Raw genomic sequence first — 14,385 nt, 5'->3', positions numbered from 1 at the left:
TCAAATCCTACCAGTGAGCAGTTTTCTGGTTATGATTTTTCTTAGAGATGATTTTACATCTTGATTCCTCAGAGTATAGATTAAGGGGTTTAAAACTGGGGTAATGATAACATATGCAAGAGTGATGATCATCTCTCTTTCAGAAGAGTTACCTGCAGAGGGAAGCATGTAATTTAACATTGGAGGGACTAGGTAGAGGGTCACAACAGTCAGATGTGAAACACAGGTGGAAAAAGTTTTCCAACGGCTCTGCCAGTTCTGGAATTTGACGAAGAGGAAGGAGATGATATAGAAGTAAGAGAGGAGGGTGACAAAAAAAGAAGCAACCGCAATTAAACCAGCAACCACATTAAGGAGGGTGAGGTTGAGGGCAGTGCTACTGCAGGCTAATTCGAGCAGGGGTTTGATGTCACAAACAAAGTGCAGGACAAAATTGGGGCCACAGAACCACAGTTGTGAGGTCATTGTTGTGTGCATTAAGGCATAAAAAAAACCCAGCAGTCCAGGTGGCTACAGCTAGCATAAGGCAAACCTCTTTGTTCATGACGATGGAGTAACGCAGGGGGTTACAGATAGCTACGTATCGGTCATATGCCATGATGCCCAGAAGTATAGCTTCACTGCAGCCCAGGAAATGGAAAAAGTGCAGCTGAATCAGGCACTCAATGTAGGAAGTGGTCTGGTGTGCCATTAGGAAACCACTCAAAATTTTGGGTACTGTAGCTGTAGAGATGCATATATCCTGACAAGAGAGATTACCTAAGAAGAAATACATGGGGGTATGGAGCTGTGGAGAGGCTAAGACGATAGTCAAAATGGCCCCATTCCCCAGCAGACAGGCCATGTAGAGAAGCAGGAAAAGAACGAAGAGAATGTGTTGCTTAGATTGGTCACTGGTCAAACCCTGGAGAATGAATTCCTGCACCTTCGTCATGTTCTCCATCACTGTGCAAAAAAAAAAGAATGTTTCATTAGTGTGTCCATAATGGAATGGAATGGGTTAAAAGAAATTTACTTGAATGTATTGGCTAGATTTGAATCCCACCCTTCCTTTAGAAAGCCCATGACAGCAGACAAGTTTCTCTCTCCTTTATTAGATTCTCACTAACAACCCAGCTGTTGAGGTAGTTTAGGTTCAGAGTGGGTAAATGAACGGAGGTCTCTCGGGGCACTTCCAATGCTGCTTCTTCTGGTGTCCCCCACTTGTTGTTCTTTCACTATGGGTTTCAATATAATTGTATCACGTTTTCCACAGCAGGGTGTTTTTGTGTGAATTTATAATGATATGTTCCATCAACTGAAGTAGGCTGTTCATAGCTTAAGTTGGTGTGATTGACCCTCCTCTTTTTCTGTTTCCCAGGACACAGCTCATCTCAGCTGAGTAGTGGGGCTGGCTGGCACCTGTGGCAGGATGACAAGATGACACCATCACCTCCGCAGCATCATGTCACCCTCCCTTCCAGAATGACTCCAATTTGGAGCCAAACGGACACAGGTGTGGGCAGGAGAGTCCACTTGCACTATACCACTATTCTAGAAAAAGCTGGATCTCCCCTGTTAATATAAATGAAGAGAAGGAGAGGTTTGTATGGGTCAGACCCCACCGAGCAAAAATTTACTGCAATGGTAAAGGAAGTAAACAGATAGTGATGGAAATGGAGGAGACTGCATTATCTATGCTGGGGAAAGCCTTCCCATAAAGAAATCAGTTCATCTCCCTGTCCCCAGTGCTCATGTTTCCCCCAACCTCTCTCTCTCTCCAAAAATAGTTTGCACTCATGCTGAAAAGCATACTCTGGTGTTCCACACAAGTGATGGAACTGTTTTAGAACATTCATCTATCATAACGATATGATATTCCATTTCATTAGAATGGAAAAAACTGAGAGTGATTTTTGCCTGGGAATTTATGTAGGCTAGGAGTCAAATGTGAGATTAATTGGATGTGAAAATAGAAAATTAGAAAACAAAAACAGAAATTATTCATTAGATATTAGAGAAGGTAAGTATTAAAACAATATAAATGAAATAAATAAATAAATAAGGTTTCATCTCTTGGTTAGCCTTGCTCCTATGCTTTTAACAAGAGTTTGAAAGTGAGAGCCTTTGGTTTTGGATGCAAAAGTTATACCACTGCACCACAACCCCATCTCTAAAGGCTGGCTTTAGAGCCCATGCAAAGGCAGGTAACAGATATGCTGACAGAGCATCTACAGAAATATTAGTGGAATATGCAAATAACTATAAATAAAAAATAATTTCCTCCACAATTCATACCTGAATAGCTGTATTCATCTTATAGTCAAGAGATGAAAACATAACGTGAAAGTCTTAGGGCGACAGTTAGGAAGTATTAGTAGCTTTCCGCTGTTCATGCAAAAGAGCTGTAGCTTCTGTGTATTGTTTGAGAACACTCATTGATTACATCTACCTATTTTAAGACATTCCACATCTCCACTGGGGGGGGGGGCGAACCAAACTGGAGTGACCGAACCATATAACACAGTGAAGATCATGTCTCTTTCAGGGGAGTAACCAGCAGAGGCAAGCAAGTAGTTTCCCATGATGGGAATGAGGTTGACAGCTACAACAGTTAGGTGGGAAGCACAGGTGGAGAAGGCCTTCCAACGGCTCTGCCATGTCTGGAATTTGACAAAGAGGAAGGAGATAATGTAGAGGTAAGAGAGGAGAGTAAGGAAGAAGGAACCTAGAGCGATAAAACCTGTGACCACATTAAGGAGGATGAGGTTGAGGGCTGTGCTACTGCAGGACAATTTTAGCAGGGGTTTGATGTCACAAAAGAAATGCAGGACACGATTCGGTCCACAGAACCACAGTCGGGAAGTCACTATGGTGTGCATTAGGGCATGGAAAAAACCAGCAGACCAGCAGGACACTGCTAGTGCAAAGCAAGTCCATTTGCTCATGATGATGGTATAACGCAGAGGGTTGCAGATAGCTACATAACGATCATAGGCCATGACACTAAGAAGCATAGCCTCACTGCTGCCGAAGAAGTGGAAGAAGTGCAGCTGGGTCAGGCACCCTATAAAGGAAATTGACTGGTGCTTCATTAAGAGGCCACTCAGCATTTTGGGCATTGTCACTGTCGAGTAGCATATGTCCCGACAAGAGATGTTGCTTAGAAAGAAATACATGGGGATATGGAGCCGTGGCTCAGCTAGGATGACTGACAAAATGGCTCCATTTCCAAGCAGACAGGCCAAGTAGAGCAGCAGGAAGACTACAAAAAGAACATGTTGTAGTCTGTGGTCCTTGGTCAAGCCCAGGAGAATAAATTCTTGCACTTCAGTCTGGTTCTCCATTGCTGTGGAAGTAAAAAAGCAAAAACTGAAATGTATATATTTTATGATGTCTTGCTGTGCTGCGTGACATTTATGCTTTTATGTGAACTGTTTGCTGTTTTTATAGTGATCCTCACTGCTTTATTGGGCTTATTGGTTTCATTGTGGTTGACTGTTTTTATACAGGAGCATTTTATGCTACATGTTATTTTGGGGCGCAAACCTTACCTTACCTTATGCCAGTGCAGCAGCAGCCAGACCAGGCTAGGGTGTCACAAATGTGCCATAAAGCATGTTTGCCACACCCGGTAAGAAGGCCTGCCAGTGCTGAATCAAGAGGCTATTCTGGATGGAGCATGTAAGCTACTGCCAGGAAACACAGGGTCGGGATGTGGGTGAGTGGAGCAAGAAAGGGGAGTGGACATAACATGGTGGGGGAGGGCAGGAGGGGGGCTGGATCAGACCCGGGAGGAGGATGGGGTGGCACTGGCCTACACAAAAACCTATTCCTTCTGAACTGAAAGCCCAACACAGGGCTTCCTGGCCTTATGCCAGCTATTTTTCCAGAGCGGATCTGAGCAGCTCCATTGTATAGGCTGCGGCTCTACTCAGAGATAAGGAAGCAAATGTTCCCTTACCCTGAGGAGATCTCCAACCTACTCAATTTCAGCATTGGATACAGTGGAGCTGTGTGGCCCTGCTGTGCCAGCACCAAACAGAATTGGGCTGTTAGACTTCCCTCCTACCACATCTACTATTCACAATAAAATAAAATACATGAGATCCAAGAACAATCTATTTTAAAGGTATTTTTTAGTTTTGCCCTGAACTGGAGAGGTATTGAAGGGTGGATCTGAACAGCAAGCAGTAGACTGTGCTGATTAGGGAGGTCAATTTCATGGCATTGGTGAGAATTGGGAAGATTACACTGTCTATATTGGAAACCCTGCTTCAATCAATCAAACACTGATATCCCCATTCCTGATATCCATGGCTTTTCCAATCATCATCATTTTCAACTCTGCTGCCAAGCTCTTTTAAGAATCTCAGTACAGTTACAAAATATCTGCTTTCTAGTCATTCTTTCTCCACTACACCCCCAATTTTTGTGATTTCCAAAAGGCCACCCAAATGACACGTTCAATTTCCTCTTCTTTACCTCTGGCCTTGTAAATGGCATTTTCCCTGTTGACTCCAGCCATTGTGAACCTCTCCCCTTTCTTCATTTCCTGCATGCCATAGTCAGCCTGTAGAAGAAGGAGAGCAATGGAAAGAGATCAATCAAAAGTCATCCACAGAAAGATGAAAAGTAAAGTTATGCCCTATTAAGTGCATTGATTTTAAATAGGTCTAAACACAATTAGACCTATTATTTGTATTATATACAAAAATTATTTGTATATAATTGAAAAATGTATGACTGCAACTTTCCAAACCCACCCTGTGCAAAATGAAAAGTTGCAGTCATACATTTTTCAATTATATACATACAGCAAGATAAGATCACTGCTTTTTAATTCAGATTAGAAGTTCAACACCGTTCAGCTTGCTTGTTATCTATATTTTTACCCATTGGAAAGTCGCTTACATTCAGTGAAGGCAGCCGGAAGAAAATAAAGGCAAACCTTGACTTTCGTCCTCTTGACTTTCAGCATTTCCTTCTTTCAACCACTCCAGTTTATAACCATTTCAACTGCCATTTCAACTGTTTATAACCATTTCAACTGAAATCCATTAACAGTGGATTTCAACTGCCAGGCTGTTGTCAGCTATTTTCATAACATTGTCTGATAGAAGCTTGTGCAGGAAGGATTCCAGCAAAATTGCTTCTCTGTTCAGAACGTAAGTCACTCCTTAACATGGACAGTCTGAACATTTTTTAAGGCTAATGGTTCCCAAACACACCTAGCTTTATGAGAAAAAAAGTTTCACAGCTGCTCAAGCATCTGTCTTCAACCTTTGTACTGTGGAGAGGACCGCCTTCTGGAGCTCCATGTTCCTCAGATTGGGAGCCTTGTGTTTCCCCTTTGACTGGTGGCCTTGTGTTTCCCCTTTGACTGGCCTTCAATAGGAGTCAAGGCATGTTCACCTACTTGCAAGTAAATTCACACAAGTGGCTCAGTTTCACTTTCCATAGGGCTCAATAAGGATGTCAAACCCATTTCATACAGAGAGCCTGTCAGGTTCATGCTGAGGTCTGGAAGTGACATCATTGAGCAGAAAGTGACATCCTTAAGCAGATGATGGCCGGATATTAGCACTTTGTTCTCACTTAGAAACTCATTAGCTGATAATGATGGAAGAGAAAATGTGCAAATCTTGTTTATATTTTCAAGATATGAGAGATCCTAATTACCAAACTGGGAGAGCTCAATTATAATGAGGGCCAGATAAATGGCTTCTGGGGGCCACATTCAGCCCATGGGCCTTATGCTTGGTACCCCTGAACTAAGCTATGCTTTGGCATTTATCAATTTTTGATTTTTGTTGATGCTCTGGTCCCTAACTGGATGAATGTCCAAGGTATGTCTGTAGCTTGAGCTTGAGACAGGTATACCTTTTGACCCGCACCATCATGTTACAATTTTGCCATGGGCTGTTATGAGTATGGATGAAGCTTTCACCATAGATGTTGTTGTGGAGGCTGCTACTGCTGAAAAGGTAAATTACTGTCAAAACAGAAAGTGGTTGGTGTTCCTAATTAGCAGCCTAATCCAAACTAACCTTTATGTCAGTGAAACAGAGGTTCTGCTGGTATAAATGGCCGTATATGGTGGCCTGCACAGCACACAGTGGGTAGCCATTTTGGAATTACTGCCACAAATTGTCGCAGTGCCAGCAGCCCATTACTGCTACCAGGTATCCACAGTAGCACAGCTAAGTCAGCATGGGGTGTGCACAGTGGGAAGAACGGGAGGGGGAGGAAGAAGGGAGTGTCTGGAGAGCAGGGGGCAGACAAGAGATGGAATGGGGAGAGAGGGGATGGATACCAGAAGCACCAGCACGTGCCAGGATCCTTTCCGCATTCCCTTCCCTCTTCCCATTTGTCTCCTCCATTTGTCTCCTCAGTCTTGTGCCATCAAAATGATTGGTGTAGATCTGAGGAAACCCACTTGGGCAGTGGAACCTTGCTCCAGGGTAAGGTAATGAAGGTTCCCTTATCATGGGGGAGCATTTTCCGGAGGCACTGTTTGAGCCTAGGGACACTCATAAAGCCCCTTGGGTTTGGAAAACTTAAAACTCAGCTGATTGGATCCCTGGAGATGTGTCAATTATGACATTGTTGGAAATGACAGAAAAGAAATTGTATTGCAAGCTGTGGTAGAAGAGGATAGAAGGGAGCATGAGTAGAGGGCCAAATGATGGAGTATCTAGTGCAGGGTTGCCCAAACCCTGGCCCTGGGGCCAATTGCGGCCCTCGAGGACTCCCAATGTGGCCCTCAGGGAGCCCCCAGTCTCCAATGAGCCTCTGGCCCTCCAGAGATTTGTTGGAGTCTGCACTGGCCCGACGCAACTGCTCTCAGCGTGAGGGTGACTGTTGGACTTCTTGCGTGAGCTGTGGGATGAGGGCTTCCTCCACTGCTTGCTGTTTCATGTTTGTGATGCAACAGTGGCAGCGAAGGAAAGGGTGGCCTTGCTTTGTGCCAGGACTTTTAAAGGCCTGGAGCTATTGCAAGACCTTGATTCATTCATATAAGTTCATCTTTAATATATTCATTTATGTAAATTTATGTAAATTTATTCAAATTTTAAATGTAAATTCTTTTTTTCCCTGGCCCCCAACACAGTGTCAAAGAGATGATGTGGCCCTCCTGCCAAAAACTTTGGACATCCCTGGTCTAGTGGTTACTGACAGCTCTTTCACCCATGTACCCCACTCTTCCCACTGGTCAAATGGAGTTAATGGAGTATTAGTAATATCCTGCTATCAGCATCCAAGGCTAGGAAGCACAGACAGAAGAGGCTGCCTTGGAAAAGAACTGCTCCCAAGATACTGGGGAGAATCCAAGAGCTCACCATTGGAAAAAAAAAAATAGTAGCAAAATTGGGGTGGTTTGGAAAGTGTGATCATATGCTCCCTAAAGAACTGTGCCTAAAATCTGTGGTCAGATTCATGTTTTGCTTGGCAGGCAGCCCACTCCTAAGGTGCCCTTACCCAGTGGTAACTAGCTATGGCAGTGATTTTCAACCAGTGTGCCATGGTGTGCCACAAATGGTCCACAGGTGTGCCATGGGAGTTTGGGGGAGGATCACTTATTTGTCGGGCCATTGGGAGATATGATCCCTTGACGGCAGTGAGGTGAACATTATTAATTGTCAAAAAATGGATGGTGCAATTGACAATTGTAGTGCTTTCTCAGTGTGCTGTGAGATGAAAAAGGTTGAAAATAGCTGAGAAAGGGGGTAATTAGCATGCCGGTGATGTCAGGTGCTTTATGACAGTTACAAAAGCCTTTAAATGCAACTGCCAACTGGGAGTAGCAAGGCTGCCTCTGCAGAGCAGTGGCAGCGACCTGCCAGTGGATCATGTTACCCTGCACTGGAAGTGACCTGCCATGTTCCCTAGCACAGGTACACCAGCATGGGGGAGGGGGCAGAAGAGAGGTGGGAGATGGGAGGAATGGGGGGGGCAGAGGAGGAACAGGGTAGAAACAGGGTGAAATGAAGGTCAGAAGGGTATTGGTAGCAGTGGTGCCAGAGTCTTACCCCTGGGTAAGGGAACATTTGTTCCCTTACCTGGAATAGAAATTACTGACTAGGTTTCTGAGGATAAGGTAATTATGCCATCACTGAAAATGAGAACAAAAATGGTCCCAGTTCCTCTGCCTTCAACAACATATGGAAATTTAGCAAGTGAGCCTTTTCCTGACCTGAAAGTAAGTGGTGTTCAAAGCAAACCATGCCTTGTACCAATTTTCTACAGCCCCTCCGCAGTGGACGGAACCTAAAGCTTATGTCAAGGCTAATAACAGATATAGCACCGAATCCTGTCTAACTTTCCGATACCGATGCAGCCACAATGCAACCTCAAGGTAACAGACATTCCCTTACCTTGAGGAAGCTTCTGTGACTGGCACCTCCCCCCACAGGATGCAGCACACACCCTGTTCCTGGAAGGGAGGCAAAGCACCAAGTTTCTTCAGGTACCTGGCCGCTGATGTAAATTGGCCCCTGCTCCTCACCTTTAGAGCCAGTCGCACTTTTGCAGCCTTAACTGGCTCTGAAGATGAGGTTGTTGTTAACTATGGACCACAGCATGCCAGGCCCCCCCTGTCTACCACTAACTTTATCCAAATTCATGTTCATTGCCTCCATGACACTCATCCTCTGTTGTTTCCTTCTCCTTTTGCTTTCAATTTTTCCCAGAATCAGGGTCTTTTCTAAGGAGTCCTCCCTTCTCATGAGATGACCAAAGTATTTAAGCTTCAGTTTCATCATCTGTCCTTCCAATGAACAGTCAGGGTTGTAGGACTGACTGCTTTGATCTCCTTGCAGTCCAGGGGACTCTCAAAAGTCTTTTCCAACACCATAATTCGAAAGTGTCTGTTCTTTGGCACTCAGCCCTCCTTATGGTCCAGCTCTCACAGCCATACATTACAACTGGGAAAACCATAGCTTTGACTATACGGATCTTTGTCGACAAGGTGATGTCATTAAGTCATCTAGGCTTACCATAGCTTTCCTACAAGAAGCAAGCATCTTTTAGTTTCATGGCTGCAATCTCCATCTGCAGTGATCTTGGAGCCCAAGAAGATAAACTCTGTCATGGCTTCCATTTCTTCCCCTTCTATTTGCCATTTGCTTTTCCCAGTCTTTTGTTCACAATGAGGGCTACTCCATTTCTTCTATGGGATTCTTGTCCACAGTAGTAAATATAATGTTCATCTGAATTAAATTCGTCCATTCCTGTCCATTTTAGTTCACTAATTCCCAAGATGTCAATGTTCAATCTTGCCATCTCATGTTGGACCACATCCAGCTTACCTCAATTCATAGATCTCACATTCCAGGTTCCTATGCAATATTGTTCTTTACAGCATCAGGCTTTCCTTTCACTTCCAGACACATCCGCAGCTGAGCGACCTTTCAGTTTTGACCCAGCTCCTTCATTCTTTCTGGGGCTACTTGTAATTGTCCTCCACTCTTCCCCAGTAACATATTCTGACCTGAGGGGCTCATCTTCCAGCATCGTATCTTCTAGCCTTTTGATACAAAAGTCCATAGGTTTTCTTGGCAAGGATACTGGAGTGGGTTGCCATTTCCTTCTCCAGTGGATCACGTTTAGTCAGAGCTCTCTGCTATGACCTGTCCATCTTGGGTGTCCCTACATGGCATAGTTCATAGTCTCACTGAGTTACTCAAGTCCCTTTGCCATGACAAGGCAGTGATCCATGAAGGGGCTGAAGGTGAGGAGCAGGGACCAATTTACATCAGTGGCCAGGTGCCTGAAGAAACTTAGTGTTTTGCCCCCCCCCTCCAGGAAGGGGGTGTGTGCTGCATCCTGTGGGGGGGGGGGCAGTCACAAAAGCTTCATCAGGGTAAAGCGCCTTCCTTTAAAGTGCCAAGATAAAAGCCTCCAAGACATACCAAAAACTATTGTCTTTGACTTATCAAAGTCTTGAAAGCTTTTCTCTTGGCACTTTAAAGGCAATACCATATTGCAGGTAAAGGAATTTAAATATTTAGGTGTTTTTTCACTATAGACATTCTTGGGCTATACATCACAGGAAATGGTTGCTTCAGCAAAGGTCTGTTCAGGCCATCTCACTTTTTCTGTGCATGGTGTAAAGCATATATTTCAGCTGCATTACAGAATTTTAATGTGAAAGCTACCACACAACTCTTATACAGTATCCTGATTTGAATGTCTCCTCTCAACAACTCAACAGAGCAGGCACAGGTGGCTTTTTCATACAAGATCCTTGGTCTTCCGTGTTGTGTCTCTTATGCAATTCTTTGCCCTGAAGGGGGTCAGCAAAGGCTGGAAGTGTTGGCTTGGATAAGATTTTTTAAAGATTTGGCTCAGAGCATGTTTTCAATCAGATCAGGACGTTCTGCTTCAAGAAATTTTATCTGACTCCTTTCTTTTGCCGGGGAACACTTTTTTATTAGAAAAATTCAGACATTGCGGCCTTATATGAAGCTTCATATAAACCTTATGGGCAGCTAAAAATATGCTTTATATGAAGCTGCCCATAAGGTTTATGGCCCTCTTGTGACATCACACTCTGACATCATAGTCCCATAGTCCCTATGTCAGCCCCTAACTGACATAGACCAACTGTCAGTTGATCAGAACATTGCCCTCACCAGACCACAAAGACCAGAGCTGGTGATTTACTGTTCAGATTTGCTGTGAGTGAATGTTATGTTAGCTGTTAACAGGGAATTCAGAGAAGTTATTGCAAGTGATCCTTCAAGATTATTCAGGATAATGACATTGTTAGAGCTGACTCAATCAATCAGTCCCACACAAAGCAAAGCTGAGTTGGTGAGGACTTTAATACAACAAGAAAGCTTCAGGCTTTCTTACACAGAAGCTTCCTCGAGGTAAAGCGCCTTCCTTTAAGGTGCCAAGATAAAAGCTTCTAAGACTTACCAAAAACTATTGTCTTTGACTTATCAAAGTCATGAAAATTTTTCTCTTGGCGCTTTAAAGGTAATACTATATAGTAGGTAAAGGAATTTAAATATTTTAAATTTTTTATGGTGGCTTTTTCATACAAGATCCTTGGTCTTCCACGTTGTGTCTCTTATGCAATTCTTTGCCCTGAAGGGGTCAGCAGAGGCTGGAAGTGTTGGCTTGGATAAGATTTTTAAAGTTTTGGCTCAGAGCATGTTTTCAATCAGATCAGGATGTTCTGCTTAAATAAATTTTATCTGACGCCTTACATTTCACAGAGTTATCACTTTTTTCTTAGAAAAATTCAAACATTTGGGCTTTCAGTGGATTTGCTGGGCTCCTTATCCTTGGCACAGGCATTTCAAAATGTTGAAAACCCAAGTTCTGGACACAGAGAGCTATGTTTTATATGAAGCTGCCCATAAGGTTTGTTCCCCTCTCTTTTTCCAGCTTCCACTTTCTTTTGGTAGGAGGCCAGGCTATTTATGCTTCCTTGAGCGTCCTCAAGATTGCCAGGCCTTTGCGCTGGCTAGATGTAACATACTCCCCTCTAATGTTTTTTTTCTGGGTAGGTTCAGTGGATCAGCTGGCAAAGTCAGAGAGTGTGTATGTAACAGGTGCTACTGAATCTTTGCATCACATATTATTCCAGTGTGACTGGAATCAGGATCGTCATTTACACCATTTAGACCCAACCCTTTCTAATTTTTTAGATTGTACAAAGGAGGATGAAAATCTGTTATTTACTGAGGGGAGTAAATAAGGAGTTATCCAGAAAGGTTGCTAAATATATTAATTTAATTATTTAGAGGTAATGTAAATTGACCGTATCTAACTCAGATGCTCCCAGTGTGTTGTGCTGGGTTAGGATTTGATCCTTGATTATCCTTTTATTTGTATTATATTTGTGTTATTTATGCCCATATAGGTTTTGAATTTGAATTTTGAATTTGATAACAAATAAAGGATAAGAAACAAAATTAGCTTCCTAAATTTGCTGCTACAAAAAGTGGTGATGGCTACGAATTTGATGGGTTTAAAAGGGGAAGAGACCATTTCATGGAGAAAAGGTGTATTAATGTCTTCCAATCATGATACCCAAGTGGAACCTTTCAGTTCAGAGGTCACTGAATACTATTTACTTTTGCTTTGACCCCTTGCTTCTGGGTTCCCCAGATGCCTTTGACTGGTCACTGCAAAAGATGCTGCTAGACTTATGGTCACACTTTGATTATTTAGGGGTTTCTTGGTAGTGCGATGGCCCTCTTGTGACATCTCACTCTGACATCATAGTCCCATTGTTCCTATATCAGCCCCTAACTGACATAGACCAACTGTCAGTTGGTCAGAACATTGTCCTCACCAGACCAGAAAGACCAGAGCTTGTGATTTACTGTGAAGAATGTGAGTGAATGTTAGGTTAGTTGTTAACAGGGAATTCAGAGAGGTTACTGCAAGTGACCCTTCAGATTATTCAGGATGATGAAATTGTTAGAGCTGACTCAATCGATCAATTCCAGAATAAGCAAAGTTGAGTTTGTGATGATTTTAATACAATAAGAGAGCTTCAGGCTTTGTAACACAGCTTGTACTACAGTACAGGACACCAGAAGCTAACAAGGAGGTGAATTAGATAGAAGAAGAGACGCAACCAACAAATTATCACCAACTAACAAGATAGGTTACAGGCAACAAATTGTACTCTTTGCAACTATACCCAGGTGTATCTCTACTCACCTGCTGTTACTTCTCCCACAGAAATCTCAAGCTGACTGCAAAGAGCTCAAACGAACCTCTACAAACTAGGTGAGTGACTCACATTGGGGCAAAAATTCCAAATTCTATATGTACAGTGATGGGGTCCAAACTGGCGCTGACTATGGAAGAAAACTAATTGGGGGCCAAAGTGGATATCTCAATGACAAAATTGATCACGTGCAAGTGATGCTGTGAAGAAGGCACGTTCCACGCCAGAGACGGATTAGGAAAAGCTTTGAAAACTATACTGCCAGTATTGCAATACCCTTAGATATGGTACAGCCATACTCGGAATGCCGCATGCTGTTCTGGTCTCCACCTCTCAGAAAGGATAATTGTAGACTTGAAAACAATGCAGAAAAAGGCAAATAAAGGGGCTGGAGCACCCTGCCTCTCTGGAAATGAAAGACTAAAGTCTTATAAGTTAGAAAAAAGAGAACCTACATGGAGGGGGAACATGACTGAGATTTTTAAATTATGCTTACTGTCAAGGAAGAAGAGGGGACTCCCCAAGGGGCTGCAGGAAGCAGAGGGAACACCCAAAGGACTGCAGGCTGAGCCAGGAAAGCTGCACCTACTGGTTAGCATGCTCACTCCGTTCCCTTCTTTCCCTTTTTGGACTAACAGAAAAATGGGAAAAAGCCTTGGTAGAATATATCTGATGCCACCAGCCCAGACTATCAGGCAAGGAAGTGGGGGAGTTCTGGCCTATACCCCCTTCCTATAGAATACTGAACCTCAGGGGTTCTTGTCACAATCACTCTCACAGCAGTGCCTGCAGAGTGTGGCACTCCACTACACTTTCCAAAGCAAGGGTCCAGGCAGAGCAAGAGTTAAAATGTAACCAGTTTATTATACAATTAAATAACAAAACAGAAAATGGACAAGGCAACTAGATTAAAATGTGCAATGAAAAGGGTTATGGAAGGTTACTGCTAATGGCCGGCAGAAGGAGCTCCAGCTACTAATCTGCTTGCCTAATTCAGGAACGTTTTTTAAACCAGTGGAAAACTGAACTGAAATGAATTGGAGCCTGAGGGATCTCTGCTAGACTCTGTCCCTGTCCTAATTACCTGTAAGATGGAAGTTCCAGCCCACTTTCTCTTGCTGCCCTGTGAGTCGATGCTTCTCTCTGAGACCCACATAGTGGGCGCTTGGGCAGCTGGAATGAAAATCACTCTGTTTCTGGTGGGCTTGCAAGTGTTAACATTTGGCTGTCATGTTGTCACCAGTTTACCTGATTATCTGGATAGAGGGAAACATGCAGCCCACCTGTGCCCCCCACTCCCGATGGAGTAGGACAATGGGAATGTGAGCCATTGAGCAGGCACATCCCTGTCGCTGGCAAGAACTCCGACCCAAACAGAAGAGGTTTGTGGTGCTTACAAAACAAAGGGGCAAAAGCTACCTGTGATGCTTCCAGCAGCTGAATGCACAGAAGCTGCTGGTGAGTTCAGTTAGCCCAAAATATGGGAAAGCAGACATGAAAGCACAGAAAAGATATGGGAACCCCAGGAAACACAGGGATTCATCACACATGCTGTGGAAGTTTTCCTCCATCTCCCATAACTCGGGGTCAATGGACCAATGCAGTTGATGGACACCGATTCAGAAGAGAGGAGTCAACCACACACATTTCATGTGTTTTTGACACCAGCCAAAGACTTCGTAGTGCTCCCAGACTTATTGTTGGGAGAA

The 14,385-nt window shown here is 43.6% G+C and overlaps 1 pseudogene; it reads right to left on the bottom strand.

Moving 5' to 3' along the window:
* LOC136652637 (olfactory receptor 12D1-like) lies at positions 1-943 on the bottom strand (annotated as a pseudogene).
* Between the last annotated feature and the right edge of the window lie 13,442 nt (positions 944-14,385).

The sequence above is a fragment of the Tiliqua scincoides genome, chromosome 5, assembly GCF_035046505.1.
Source record: "Tiliqua scincoides isolate rTilSci1 chromosome 5, rTilSci1.hap2, whole genome shotgun sequence".
Taxonomy (NCBI): Eukaryota; Metazoa; Chordata; class Lepidosauria; order Squamata; family Scincidae; genus Tiliqua; species Tiliqua scincoides.
This window is presented reverse-complemented; position numbering and strand designations above follow the sequence as displayed.